General features: G+C 40.6%; 1 protein-coding gene across 18 annotated transcripts in view; it reads left to right on the forward strand.

Annotated features, from left to right (window-relative positions):
* The window catches only part of gpat2 (glycerol-3-phosphate acyltransferase 2, mitochondrial), a 143,429-nt gene that overhangs the window by 40,201 nt on the left and 89,380 nt on the right, over positions 1-13,848 (forward strand). The window lies entirely within an intron of this gene.

Below are 13,848 nucleotides of genomic sequence, written 5' to 3' on the forward strand. Positions count from 1 at the left end.
AGATCTTGTAATGTATCAGCTTGTTTGAACTGGAAACAGCTCTTTCTCCCTCACTCATGTTTCCTCCCACCACACTATCGCATTTATCTTCATCCTCCACTCATCCTTTCCTCCCTGTGTGCTTTTCTGTCTCTTCTGCCCGATTAATGTTGTTCCATCGGCTCTGTGTCCGCGTCATGGAAAACTCGTCTGTCTTACCATTTTCTTACTTGAAATGAATTTATCTGTCCATTTATCAGGATCTGTCAATGTGGTTTGTGGCAGTATATTTACTCTGAGAACTTAGATCCTTACAAATCTGTCCGAAGCGCTGAAAATGTTGTCTGGATCTGCTATTTGTCCAATCTCTTTTCACCGCAGTGGTTATTGAAAGCAAAGGATCTTTCACTAGATATTTATATATTTGACGACCTCTGTGTACTAAAAGATGAGATGTTGTCACATTGATTGGATGATGATGTCTTAGATGTTTGGTGTAAAGCTTCATGGTCATATCTGTGTGTTTTTGTGAGTGCTCTTCAGAGTTTAAAGGCCTTGCTTGTGTAGACCAAAGACCTGGAGTGGTAGAAAGGACCCCCCCCCTTTTTTTTAATCGACAGGAAACATTGCTGATCTGACTACCTGTCCTCTCTTCCCCCACTGGGTAGATGAAGACCTTCATCCCTCTATTCATCTCTCTGTGACTCAGCAGGAGTTTATATTTTCCCATTTTGCTCTCCACCCACTCTTTCTTTTTTTCTCTTGTTCTCTATTGCCTATATCCTGTCATGGTCGTTTATCCTGTACTCACTTTTTCCCCTGCAGAGAAAGAAAATCTACATTGACATATCTTGAGCTTGCCCTCCCCCATAATGCTTACACTAGAACGCCCCGTTTTAAAAAACAACTAGGTTTGGATCATACTAAATGCTAAATGTTCAGATCCATACCCCCAAATGCCTTCTATGGGGAGATAAGCAATTTGTTGTTTGTTTTGCTACCTGTATCTCCATGAAAATTATGCTTCTTCAGATTACTCATTCAGAACCCAGTTAAAACAGAGACTGAGTTTTAATTTCCCCAGATCCTCCATCATTCAACTAGGGCTGGGCGATAAAAAGATAACAATAATTATCTCGATATAATTTTCCCTGATAGAAATATAACAAATGTTCTATAAATGTTTGATATAATTAAACAGAGAGGCTGGGTTGACTTGCACTGGCTACTGGGGGCTGGCTAACTGCTGCTAACTGCTGCAGACCTACACTTCCAATTTACTGAGCCTTGCCTCTGTCACAACAAATAAACTACATTTATTACATGTACAGTTATCACTAAATGAGGTAGAGGAATAGCTAATAATAGGTCACACTGAGCAAGAGAGAGCAGGAGAGTGAGAGGGAGAGAGAGAAGTCATCGCTAGCTGCTAGGCTGAAGTAGCCAGCAGATCTGAATAGCATGTAAACAACTGTGAGATTAGCAAGAAAGTCGCTAAAAGAAGGAGAGTGCTAAGAGTTCTTCAGCAGAGCTAGTGTATGTTTAAATGTATAGCAGGTAATTAGCTACAGTAATGAAGAGTATAGCTAATTAACTGGGTTGAGAGCAGCAAAAACACAACAATAACGCAGAAACGCTGGCAACGGGAAATGAGACAATATGCTTACCGCAGCACATCAGGTCACAACTTCATCTGTGACCTGATAAGGTAATTTCTGTAGGTTATGTATTGTGGTTGTTTTCATTTGTATATTTTCAGTTGGAATGCATATGGTGGGTTACTGGACATATAACTAACTTTGCGGTCTGAGCCATCGTACATGTGTGCTGTCACACTGTAGCACTTAATTTTTCTATTAAGATATTTATTTTGTTGAGGAAAAAGGACTGAAAAAGGATTTAACTTAATTTTACTCATGCATATTTTGATGTTGAAAAAAGATTTTATCATTATAATTGTTTTGAATGTTCTACCTTAGATTTGTGAAATGTTTTGCTGTTTGGCAAGTGTTTGTTATGTTCTGACCATAAAGAATAGTTTAAAACCACCATTAACTGTCGGGTTTGTTCAGGTGACATTTATCATGATAATCATCGGTATAGACTGATGTAAAAAATTTTAATGTGATAACATTTTTGGCCATATTGCCCAGCCCTACATTCATCATCTTCTCAACAGAGTTGACAGGGAATGTAAAAACAGCAGAGTCTCTCTCTAGTTTTAAAATTGAGATGCACTTCAAACTGATACAACGATTCACAATTCTTGCATCATTATAATAAATCAGAAGAATATATCGACACCATCATGACAACTCTTGCAGCTTGTCTACAAAGAAAGTGTTTTAGTCGTGTTTTGTGTTCTGTCTCCCGCACGTCTGATGGAACAGATATGCTTCAATACATCAATCTTTATTCAATACAGCTGTATTGGATTGCGGTTTGCGTTGGCAAAATGCAGGTGACCTACACTCAGTATTGTGCTTGAATGCATCTTGTGTAGGCACTGACAGAGGACTGAAGCTGCTGCTGTTGCTGCTCTGCGAATGTGCTGCTTTCATTACACCCTCTGTGTTACATGTACAGAATATTAGCTCTGCATCTGCTTAACCAGGGCAATGGACTTCTGGAGAGGACTGTCTAAAGGAGAGGGAGCAAGATTGATTCAGAGGGAGACAAGTCCTAATTAGGGTTAATAGTCAGGGGTCAGGGCTAGTTTGATAGAAAAGAGATCAGGCTGTTGGTGTTCTGATCCACTCCTTCTCCTTCACCTCCTTTCCCATTATTGCATTACTCCAAAATGCTTTGCCCTGGACTATTTGCCCTGACTCACCAAATACATTTTTGCTCCTCTATCTTTTCCTTCCTTCCTGTCCCTCACTGTTTTTTTTTTTTTTTTTTTTTTTTTTTTTAAATGCTGCTTTGTCACACATCAGCTTAAATCCCTCTTTGTTATAACTTTTTGGCACTTTGCAGTGGCATTGGGAGGAGTGTCATCACCAAGATGAGCAGAGGGAGGGGGGTTGGCACATTTACTATGGTTTTCATCAGACACATTTGCGTATTAAAGGAAGAGAAAGTGAATCAGGGTGAAAGAAGCATGTGGGGTGGGGTGCAGTATGGTGTGGAAGAGATGAGGTCATTCTTTATTCATTTTCTTTTGAAAAATATTTTATCTGTCTTTATTTTGCACCATTTGTGGCTTTTTGATGTGATCTCCATTTGTCCTTGCTCCTCTCATTTAAAACCTAAAGGCACTACTGTTAACCTGTGCTCTCATAACAATTAAACAACTCCCCAATCTCAGAATTCATAATTAAGCAAATTACTTGTCTGAGTGAGTAATTAGAATGGGCTGCGTCGTTCCTATTCCCAGAAGAGTCCAAAAGCTGCGTGACTTAGTGCGGGCCTCTGTAATAAAAAAAAAAAAAAATCACTGTATCAGACTGTATATAACCAAGTAAATTTCTGAGCATGCAATACAGTGTAATATGTAACAAGTGTTTTTGTTAGGGTGAACAAAAAAACAAAAACAAACACGTGCGTTTTTTCACATAGAGCTAATGTTGGCGATCCTCAGAAGGGGCATATACAATAATATTAAAACGAAACACAAATAAAGACAAGTGCAAAATAACACCATACTATTATATTTTAGTGATATATCATTTTATATTGTGTAAACTATTACAGTATTAGGCAATATTGTGCAACACCACTATGAATACTTCTTCTTTTGGCTGCTGCTGTTAGGGGTCGCCACAGTGGATCATCTGTTTCCATCTCTTCCTGTCCTCTGCATCTTCGTCTGTCGTGCCAACCATCTGCATGTCTTCCCTCACTCTATCCATAAACCTCCTCTTTGGCCTTCATCTTTTCCATTTGCCTGGCAGCTCCCTCTTCCAGCATCCTTCTCCCAGTATAACCAACATCTCTCCTCTGTGCATGTCCAAACCATCTCAATCTCGCCTCTGTCGCTTTGTCTACCCATCCAACCTGGGCTGTCCCTCCTGTCCATCCTTGTCACTCCCAACAAAAATCTTAGCATCTTCAACTTTTCGTCAATGCCACCACCTCCAAACCATACAACATAGCTGGTCTCACTACCCTCTCCACTCACTCCACCCTGCCTGCACTCTCTTCTTCACCTCTCTTCCACACTTCCCATTAATTTGAACAATTGACCCCAAGTCACCTCTTCTCCTTGCATCCTCACTATTCCGCTGTCCTCCCTCCCATTCACGCACATGTATTCTGTCTTGCTCCTACTGACCTTCCTCTCCTCTGCAGTGCATACCTCCACCTCTCCAGGCTCCTCTCAACCTGCTCCCTACTCTCACTACAGATAACAGTGTCATCCGCAAACATCATAGTCCACAGAGATTCCCGCCTGATCCTGTCTGTCAACCTGTCCATCATCATTGCAAACAAGAAAGGGCTCAGAGCTGATCCTTTATATAATCCCACTTCCACCTTGAACCCATCCGTCACTCCAACTGCACACCTTACCACAGTCACACTGCCCTCATACATATCCTGAACCACTTTTACATACAGTACTTCTCTGCCACTCTCGACTTCCTCATTCAATACCACACCTCCTCTCTCGGCACCCCATATGTTTTCTTTACATCCATGAAGACACAATGCAAATCATTCTGACCTTCTCTATACTTCTTCATCAACATTCTCAAAGTAAACATTGCATCTGTGGTGCTCTTTCCTGGCATGAAACCATACAGCTGCTCACTAATCATCACCTCTCCTCTTAACCTATCTTCCACTACGCTTTACCATAACTTCATACTATGGCTGATCAACTTTATACACTTTATTTCACTAGTTTCTACAGCTCAGCACATCACCCTCATTCTTGAAAATCAGTACCAGTACACTCTCTTCTCCACTCCTCATGCATCTCTCACCCCTCTTCATTCCTCCACTCTTCATCCTCTTACCCGTTCCACTCTTCATCCTCTCCATAGCTGCCCTCACTTCCTCCTTGCTAATCCATCACACTTCCTGATTCACTATCCCCACATCATCCAACCCTCTCTCTCTCTCTCTCATTTTCCTCATTCATTAGCCCCTCAAAGTACTCTTTCCCCCTTCTCAACACACACACCTCACTAGTCAGCACATTTCCATTTCTATCCTTCATCACTCTAACCTGCTGCACATCCTTCCCAGCTCAGTCCCTCTGTCTAGCCAATCGGTAGTCCTTTTCTCCTTCTTAATTGTCCAACCTCTCATACAACTCACCATACACCTTTTTCTTAGCGTTTGCCATCTCTTTCTTTCTCCTTGTACTCCTGTCTACTTTCTTCATCTCTCTGGCTATCACTTCTTCTTCTCCAGCCTCTTCCTCCATATACTTTCCTGTACTTCCTCATTCCACCACCAAGTCTCCTTATCTTCCTTCCTCTGTCCAGATGACACACCAACTACCTTCCTAGCTGTCTCCCTCACCACTTCTGCAGTAGTTACCATCTGGCAACTCTTCACCACCCAGAGCCCGTCTTAAGTCCTCCCTGAACTCCGCACAACAGGCTTCCCTCTTCGACCTCCACCATTTGATCCTTGGCTCTGCCTTCACTCTCTTCCTCTTCTTGGTCTCCAAGGTCATCCTACAGACCACTATCTGATGCTGCCTAGCTACGTTCTCCTCTGCCACCACCTTGCAGTCTCCAATCTCTTTTAGATTGCACCTCCTGCATAAGACATAGTCCACCTGTGTGCACCTTCCTCCACTCTTATATGTCACCCTGTGCTCCTCCCTCTTCTTGAAATACGTATTCATCACAGCCATTGCCATCCTTTTTTCGCAAAATCCACGCACCTCCTCATCACTTCTGTTCCCTTCACCAACAGGCCCACTGAGGTCTGCTCCAATCACTACTCTCTCCTCCTCTCCGCCGCTTCATCCAACTCACTCCAGAATTCATCTTTCTCTTGCATCTCACAGCCAACTTGCGGGGCAAATGCGCTGACAACATTCATCATCACACCTTCAGTTTCCAGCTTCATACTCATCACTCTGTCCGACACTCGCTTCACCTCCAACACACTCTTGACCTACTCTTCAGCATTACCCCTACCCCATTTCTCCTCCCATCCACACCATGGTAGAACGGTTTGAACACACCTCTGATGCTCCTGGCCTTACTCCCCTTCCACCTGGTCTCTTGCACATACAGTATACATCTACCTTCCTTCACTCCATCATATCAGCCAGCTCTCTTCCTTTACCAGTCATAGTGCTGACATTTAGAGTTCAAACTCTCACCTCCACACTCTTGCCCTTCCTCCTCTCTTGCTGCCTCCTGACATGCCTTCCCCATCTCCTTCGCCCAACAGTAGCATTGTTTCCACCGGCACCCTGCTGGTCAGTAGTACTGGTGGCGACCGATTCAGTATGGAAATCTGATTTATGATCTTCATATTTGATTTTGCACAGGTTTTACGCTTGATGACCCTGCTGACGCAACCCTCCCCGTTTATCCAGGCTTGATGCCAGCACTAAGAATTCACTGGCTCGTACATCCTCATTGGCTGGGTCAACACCGCCAAGAAAAAATACCATAGGGTTGAATCAGCACCTCTCTTACACAGTGTTGGCAAAATGTAAATATTTTAAGCCTCACAAAGGTGGAAGAGCTGCAACAATTAGTTGACTAATCGATTGACAGAAAATTAATCAGCAAAAATATAATCGACTAATTGCTTTGAGTAATTTTTTTAAATTAAGGAAATGATAAAATCCTCTGGCTAAAGCATCTTAAATGTGAATATTTTCTGGTTTCTTTAGTCATCTATGATGGTAAACTGAATATCTTTGGTTTGTGGACGGTTGGTCGGGGCAAAGCGAGACATTTTAGGTTGCATCTTAACCTTTGTGAAATGGTGATCAACATTTCACCATTTTCTGACCAAACAACTAATTGATTAATCAAGAAAATAATCGACAGATTAATTGATAATAAAAAAATTATTAGTTTCAGCTGTAAAAGTTAGTATTTATTGCAGGGCTGTGATTGGATGACATTATAATTTACAGTTATTTGTGTTATTTTATCCACTCCCTAAATGTACAAATACAGCAAATTTGTTTTGATAATATCAAATTAGTTATTATTTTGTACAGTGTAGCAAGTGATGGGCCATCCCACTACACTTAAGTGCAGTGATGTGTAAAAGCACATTTTGTACAAGCATACATAAATTAACACAAGCATCCAACTCAAAACAACAGAACCTGATGGGTTTAAATGGACGCGTTGACACCAGGCTATTACCATTTCCCTCCTGTCCTAATTAATTGCATGGTGAAATGCTCCCCTCTGACTCATGTCTAAAGCTTGACAGTTTGTTTGATGTGTGTGACTTTCCCTTGTTCTCTGTTGGATCCCGTCCGTTGCTGTGCTCTGTGACTCCTGGGCAGGGTGGCAGTGCTACACACAAACACAGACACACACACACACACACATACACACACATACACACGCATGCACAAAAAGAAAGAGCTTCTGTTTAAGCTGGGAACTCGTGCCTGGCCTCCGCTCTGCTGCTAATTGCCTTGTTTCCCATCTGGACTATCTGGCACTTGTAGCGCTCTTTCTTTTCTTTACCCTTCTTCCCCATTTTCTCCTCTCTTCTCCGTTAGCCATGTGCTTGTTCATCCTACATAAAAACTTTCCTTTAGAATATCAGAGATGTCACTTGAATTGCCAAACTCTCCACAACTCTTCATTTCACTGTTCCAACAGTACGACATTGGACACTGGCATAGAGACATTGTCACTTATAATAAATTAAAATCCAGCCCTACAACATAACTTTTTACATAGTATTTCTGTTTTGAGTGGCCTTTACAAAGCCAGTTCATTTTCATCTAATTTATCATCGCTTTAACATAGTCAAGTCGAGTTTTATATGTATAGCCCAGTATCACATATCACATATTTGCCTCAAGGGCCTTAACTGTAAAACATACGACACCCTTTATCTTTAGACCCTCAATTCAGATAAGGAGAACTCTCTCTACCAAAAATCCCCTTTTTTAATAGGGATTTTGCAATAGAAAATTAGAAATTAGCTTCAGGTTAAATGGTTTTGGGCAATAATTTGTAAAGGTCAGCATACATTCACTCTGTAACCAGTTTGTGAAGACGTTTTGTTTCATTCTAGCGTACAGTGACATGGTCATGTGGTACAGCTGTGTTATTCTCCTCCAAAAAATGTCATTACTGACAAGGATTCTGTGTAAGGACTTGCCCAATGGAGAGAATTAACTAGTAATTTTGAAGTTTTATACATACAATATACTTTTTAAAGTTTATGGTTGGTTAGTTGGTTGTTTATAAATATGAAAGATGTGAAGAATTTCAGTTCTTTATTTATGATTTTGTTTCATTCAGTTGTGGTCTCAGAGTTATGGAGCCACAACTAATAACTAATAATTTTTAATATAATATAATTAAATATAATTCAGAGATCACTTGTCAATCATGGAGCTCTCTGATAGTATTAATAAGGTCTAGGCTGGTGCCAGTTGGCGATTGTATTGTATATCAATGATTGAAGGGATGATTAACGATTGTTTTTTCCTAAACCGATATTAAGGCAATTTTAACTAACTTACAATCAGAACTAAAATGTTCTCAAAATAATCTCTAGAATCTGCGCCCTACTGTGCATTTAGAGATGTTTCTGGTGGAGTGGCATGTCCGCCCACTGAGCCCTGTTAATCAGCACCAGCACGAGTCTGCCATATCGTTTCCGTGGATCTGATACCCCACATCTCCGCTCTCCATATGCCTGCTCACCAAAACTTTGCTCTGCACTCCATAAGAGTAGTTAATGTTATGAATATGATTTGGATTGTGATATTAAAGAAAATATAGTAGTGTTAAACAGAACATGATGCTTTGATATTGTCACACCAAGCACAGACTCACGGATGTGTGCTGTGCTGTAACACCCCCCCACTGCCTCCTACTCTTGCTGCCCGTGGCGATCTGATCGCTGGCCAATCATGGAGAAACCATGTGAAAATAGAAACAATCGCCCAACTTGAAGGTCTGCTTTCCGTTTAGGTGTGCTATTGCCTCGCCTCTGGTGTTGTTCATGCCGAGTCACTGGTGTGGCTCAACTCTGGCAGGCTAAATGGAACAGAGTCATCATAAATGTTATTTTACACGTGATTTTCCTGCTGTGACAGTCTAAATGTCTGCTGTTAGAAAGCTTTATTAACATGGCCATTTTCTGTTGAAGTTTGATTTTTTTTTTTTTTTTTCCCGACCTATCTGTGATTGCTGATCGTATTAATTAGGCAACTTTTTTATTGCTGTTTGTTCACTGATACTGGTTCGATGTGCAGAAGGAGGAGTTTTGTCAGAAAGACCTGCTTGCTGTAACAGAGGTTGTTAATGACGAGAAGTTTTAGTACACAGGGAAAAGGTCGGTTTGACATGCTACTGTGTTTCCATTAACTTGATTTTGTGCGCATTTTTGCTTGGGGTGGATTTTGGAAATGTCAAAGAGTTCATACGTAAAATGGGTAATGGAAATACATTTGTCGAATAAATAACAATGTAGTGAATGTTTAACTTACATGACTGATCAGCTGTTTCCACTCTGGGCGTCTTATGACATTCTGAAATGTTGCAGTCAAAGGTTGGCTGTGAAATGTGTGTCCACTAGGGATGTGCAGACGGCCCAGTATTTGTATTTGTATCTATATTTGTTTGTATTTGTATTCAAATAAATGTCGAAAGAGGCTTAAAAATTCTGTTTTTGTTTTTATTACACTTTTTAGAAAATTAAAGTGTTCCAGTGTTTCCCCCAGGTTGACTGTGTTGGAGCGGCGGCGGTGGGGGGCATATGAAAAACTCAAGACAGAGACTCATCGGCTAGACATTTCTCTGTTCTCTCTTAAAGAGCAGCTGAGATTGACACTAAAATGAGAATTGCTGGTCCACCTTAAAAGTCAGTCCACCTTAAGTGAGCCTGGTCAAGTTAAGCTAACACGTAGTTGCTAACTCCGGGGCTAACCCCCTTCGTTAGGTGAGTGTTTTCTTTGTCTTGAGGAGCTACAGCATTCATTAACTGACAAACAGTCTGTACTGTACATTTACTGCCAGATTGACAACTTACCGCTAAACTTTTCCTTTGCTCCACTCACGTTCACGTCATGTTTCTGCCGCTCGCCCTCTGCGCTCACGCAACTACACACGCACATTTACACACACATACCCACACACACAGGCACTGCCTTGTTCCCTAACGGGGCTACGCTACTCTTGTACATTTCACGTAGATGTCCTTTGAAGAATGAAGAGAGGGAGGATGACTAAAAAAAAATCCACAGTAGCGTAGGGTGTTATTGTGCTCGCACAGTGTGTGAGTGAAAATCATTAGTAGCACGTTTTATTAATGATTGTCTTGAAATTTTAGCAGCGGCGCTTGTAATTTAGCAGCGGCAGGGAAACACTGTGTTCATGCATAAACTATCTTACAAATGAGGTCCCCACACCAGGTCTTTAACTGGAGTCTCCCAGATCATAGATGACTGTGCTAACTACTGAGCTAAAACTTAACTCATCACCTCATTGCATACAGACCTCTACCTATTAAGACACCCATAACACAGAGACATCACACCATTTGACGTGTAGGGAAGAACTTCAAAGGCGATTATTGCTTTGCACTTTTCATTTATTGCCTATTTTTTACAACCTAACTTCGTGGAAAGGAGAAGGGGAACAACAGGTTATGGAGAGTCCCTTGGGAGCACTTTGCATGTGTCAGTAGCTCAGCTTTATCTCTGGGGAACACCCCCAACTCCAAGAGTGATGTCCAAATTAGGAAATGTGCGTCACATAGCAGGTGGATGTGACTCCCCTCGTTGAGACCTGCTGATAGACAAAACAGTGGAGTAGAGGAGAGAGACTGAGATAGCGATGAAACCGACCTGTGTGCTGGTATTTAACATGGTTTTTTTTTCTTAAAAACAAATAATTTTTAAAATGTTTGTATGAAACAAATATTTGTAAAAAAAAAAAACCCCACTATTTGTGCTTTGCCGAATAACGTATTAGTATTCAGGGACACCCCTAGTGTCCACTATGACCTCCCAGAACTCGTGCATGCACTGTCTCACTCTTGCCGTGGTCGTTAGAATCATTACATTTCTTTGTCTTCATCTCCGGATAGCATGAAGCGTGGCCAAGACTTGCTGATGAAAGAACAATTACAACTTCCTTTCAAATTCCTGAAGACCTCTCCATTTTTCTCTCGTCAAGGCAATATATTTGTTTTGTTTCTGGTTGGCGACCTCTACTTCTTCTACTTCTGTTTACTGGTGGATTATTTAAGCCTGTACCGCCATCTTCTGATGAAACTATGCATTGCGTAGCCTAGATTATTCGCTTCAAACCAGTTGATGGAAATGCACCTAATTCGCATTTTCCCTTTTGCGGCATTTCAAAAGTTTGCTTAAAATTCTGTTTCGAATCTAATGGAAGCGCGGCTACTGTTGCACAATTGAGTAGCTCCACATAAAAATCTGATCCCAGCAGTCACTTCTTATAACAGAGGTTTTTGTCCACGTAGCCTGGTATTAGGCTTGGGCGGTATCTATTTTTTTCAAACCTTCATACCTTCCTGACATTTCGGATATTTCGGTATACGGTATATGACAGTATTTGTTTTTGTTTTCTTTAAATCAAACAAAGAAAAAAACAAAAACAAAAGCTGAGCTGCCAGTGATAGAAGTCACTGTAGCATGCATGACATTGTCTAGCCTACAATACTGTGTCTAATATGCAATTAGCCTACATAGACGAGTCTTGCTTTGGTTAATTACTTATGGTCCATAGAATAATGAATAGATAGGAAATAATTGCCCTTCCTCCATAGATTCTTGCTGGAGGACCTGATGTCACTTGTTGCAGTGGCAGATACCAACACATCAGCGGGCTGAACGGAGATGATGTGCGGGTGGTGGTGGCAGACTTGCAGTTGAGTAAAATCTTGTGGCTAATAAACTGCTATTGTAGTTGGAAGAAGTCATCTCAAGATAAAGTTATTTGTGGCATTTGGGACTAAACCCAAAATACTCCCAAACAGCGGCAGAGGCATTTTTCTTTTTAACCAGTCCTATAACGTTATCCCCACCATTTGCAGTCGTCATCTTTCTCAGCTCAGCTGCCTGTTGCGCCAGTAGAGACTGTCCTCTGGTGTCGCGTGCTGTGCACTACAATACATCACCTCAACACAGCATCTCCGTATCAGTTTAATAGAAAGAGGAGCGTCTGTATTTTTGACGTACTGAAAATCATATCTTTGGGATTTCTAAATACCCTGGTGTACTGTAATACCTTGATACCGCCCAAGCTTACTTGGTATATCATTATCTTACCTGCTAATTATCACTGAGCCATCCCTATTGAGATTACAAGGTGTCAGAACAGTTTCTCAGTGTCTGATTTTGGAGGCGTGTCAGCCCTCGCTCGAAGGCAGGCCTACTAAAAATGAGAAATTTCAGGCTGTAGTTATAACCAGACCTGTGTCATCCAGATGAAACATTTTATACATTTAACATCTTGCTGGGTTTTTATGTGTTCTTGTCCTTGACAGATGTGCCAAGAAGGTAATATTGTCTGGTCTGCTGATTTCAGCATCCGGATTTTGACAGATTTATCTGCCTTGTAGGTGTTGATTGTAGTTAGGGATTCTTTCACATGAAGTAGCCCTCCAATTTTAGCAGTTACCAGGTCACTGAGAGTTCAGTAGAAGTTTTTACACAGCAGTCATCTTAATCTGAGCTTTCATTACTCAGCATACGATGATGTGTTAGAGGCAGAAAATGAGATTATTGAAACGTACGAGTACTACCGTCCCACTTTAATCTGGTATTGACATCTTATTTCCGTAAAACTTTTATGGATTCTCATTAGGTCCCAAATATCTGCTCCAGTTTTTTCAAGATTGCATTTATCAAATGAAACATTCCAGCAGACATAGATTGAAGTCATGAAGTCTTCAATCTTTTCATCAGGAAGAGCATATCAGACAGAATGTGATGGAATAATAAGAGTCTTCTTCCCTGCTCAGCTTTTGATTAGGCCATCGGACGTCAGGGAGGGAGAGACATGTGTGAGATGTGGCAGCCAAAAGAGACAAGTTAATTTAAGTTATTTAAATAAGTTTTGTTTATTTTTTTCAATGGTGTGTGTGATAAGAAGAGTTTTGATTGATTTTGTTTTTTTCCTCAGGCTTAAATGTAACAGGCTGTCTTACCACAGACAAACTGTTTAAAAGTAAACAAATTAAAAAAATTAATAAAGCAATAAATAAATATTAGTTTTTGTTTATACTGCATTTTGGTAGATATTCAAAAAGAAATTGCAGTACATACTTAAATTGTTGTACAGACTGCTGTTGTTTTTTCTTGATTCAGGTTTAATAAATGTAGTTTTAGTGTTCATGTACAGTTTATTTATATTAAAATGCAAAATGCAATCAAACACTGCACTCAAGGCAAAAATGGTATGTGAAGCAACAAAGCAGTGCTAAAGTTCAACAATAAAGGCTTTTGCACACTAAAGGATAAACCAGTTCTAAATACCTCTCTAGTTGTTTATTTTATGGCACATTTAAGTGATATGATCTATATACATCTTCAAAATAACAAAAATGAAGGTTAAAAAATCAGGTGTCCTGCTGTCACATGTTTTGACCTTGTTTCTACACAGGTGTGTGTTACAGGTGTAACACAATGTGTAACGCCTACGTGCACTCTTTAATGCAATAAAACTAACATGAAGACAAGACCATAAGTAAAGAGGAAGAAGGGAAAAAACAGCC

The sequence above is a fragment of the Thunnus albacares genome, chromosome 2, assembly GCF_914725855.1.
Source record: "Thunnus albacares chromosome 2, fThuAlb1.1, whole genome shotgun sequence".
Taxonomy (NCBI): Eukaryota; Metazoa; Chordata; class Actinopteri; order Scombriformes; family Scombridae; genus Thunnus; species Thunnus albacares.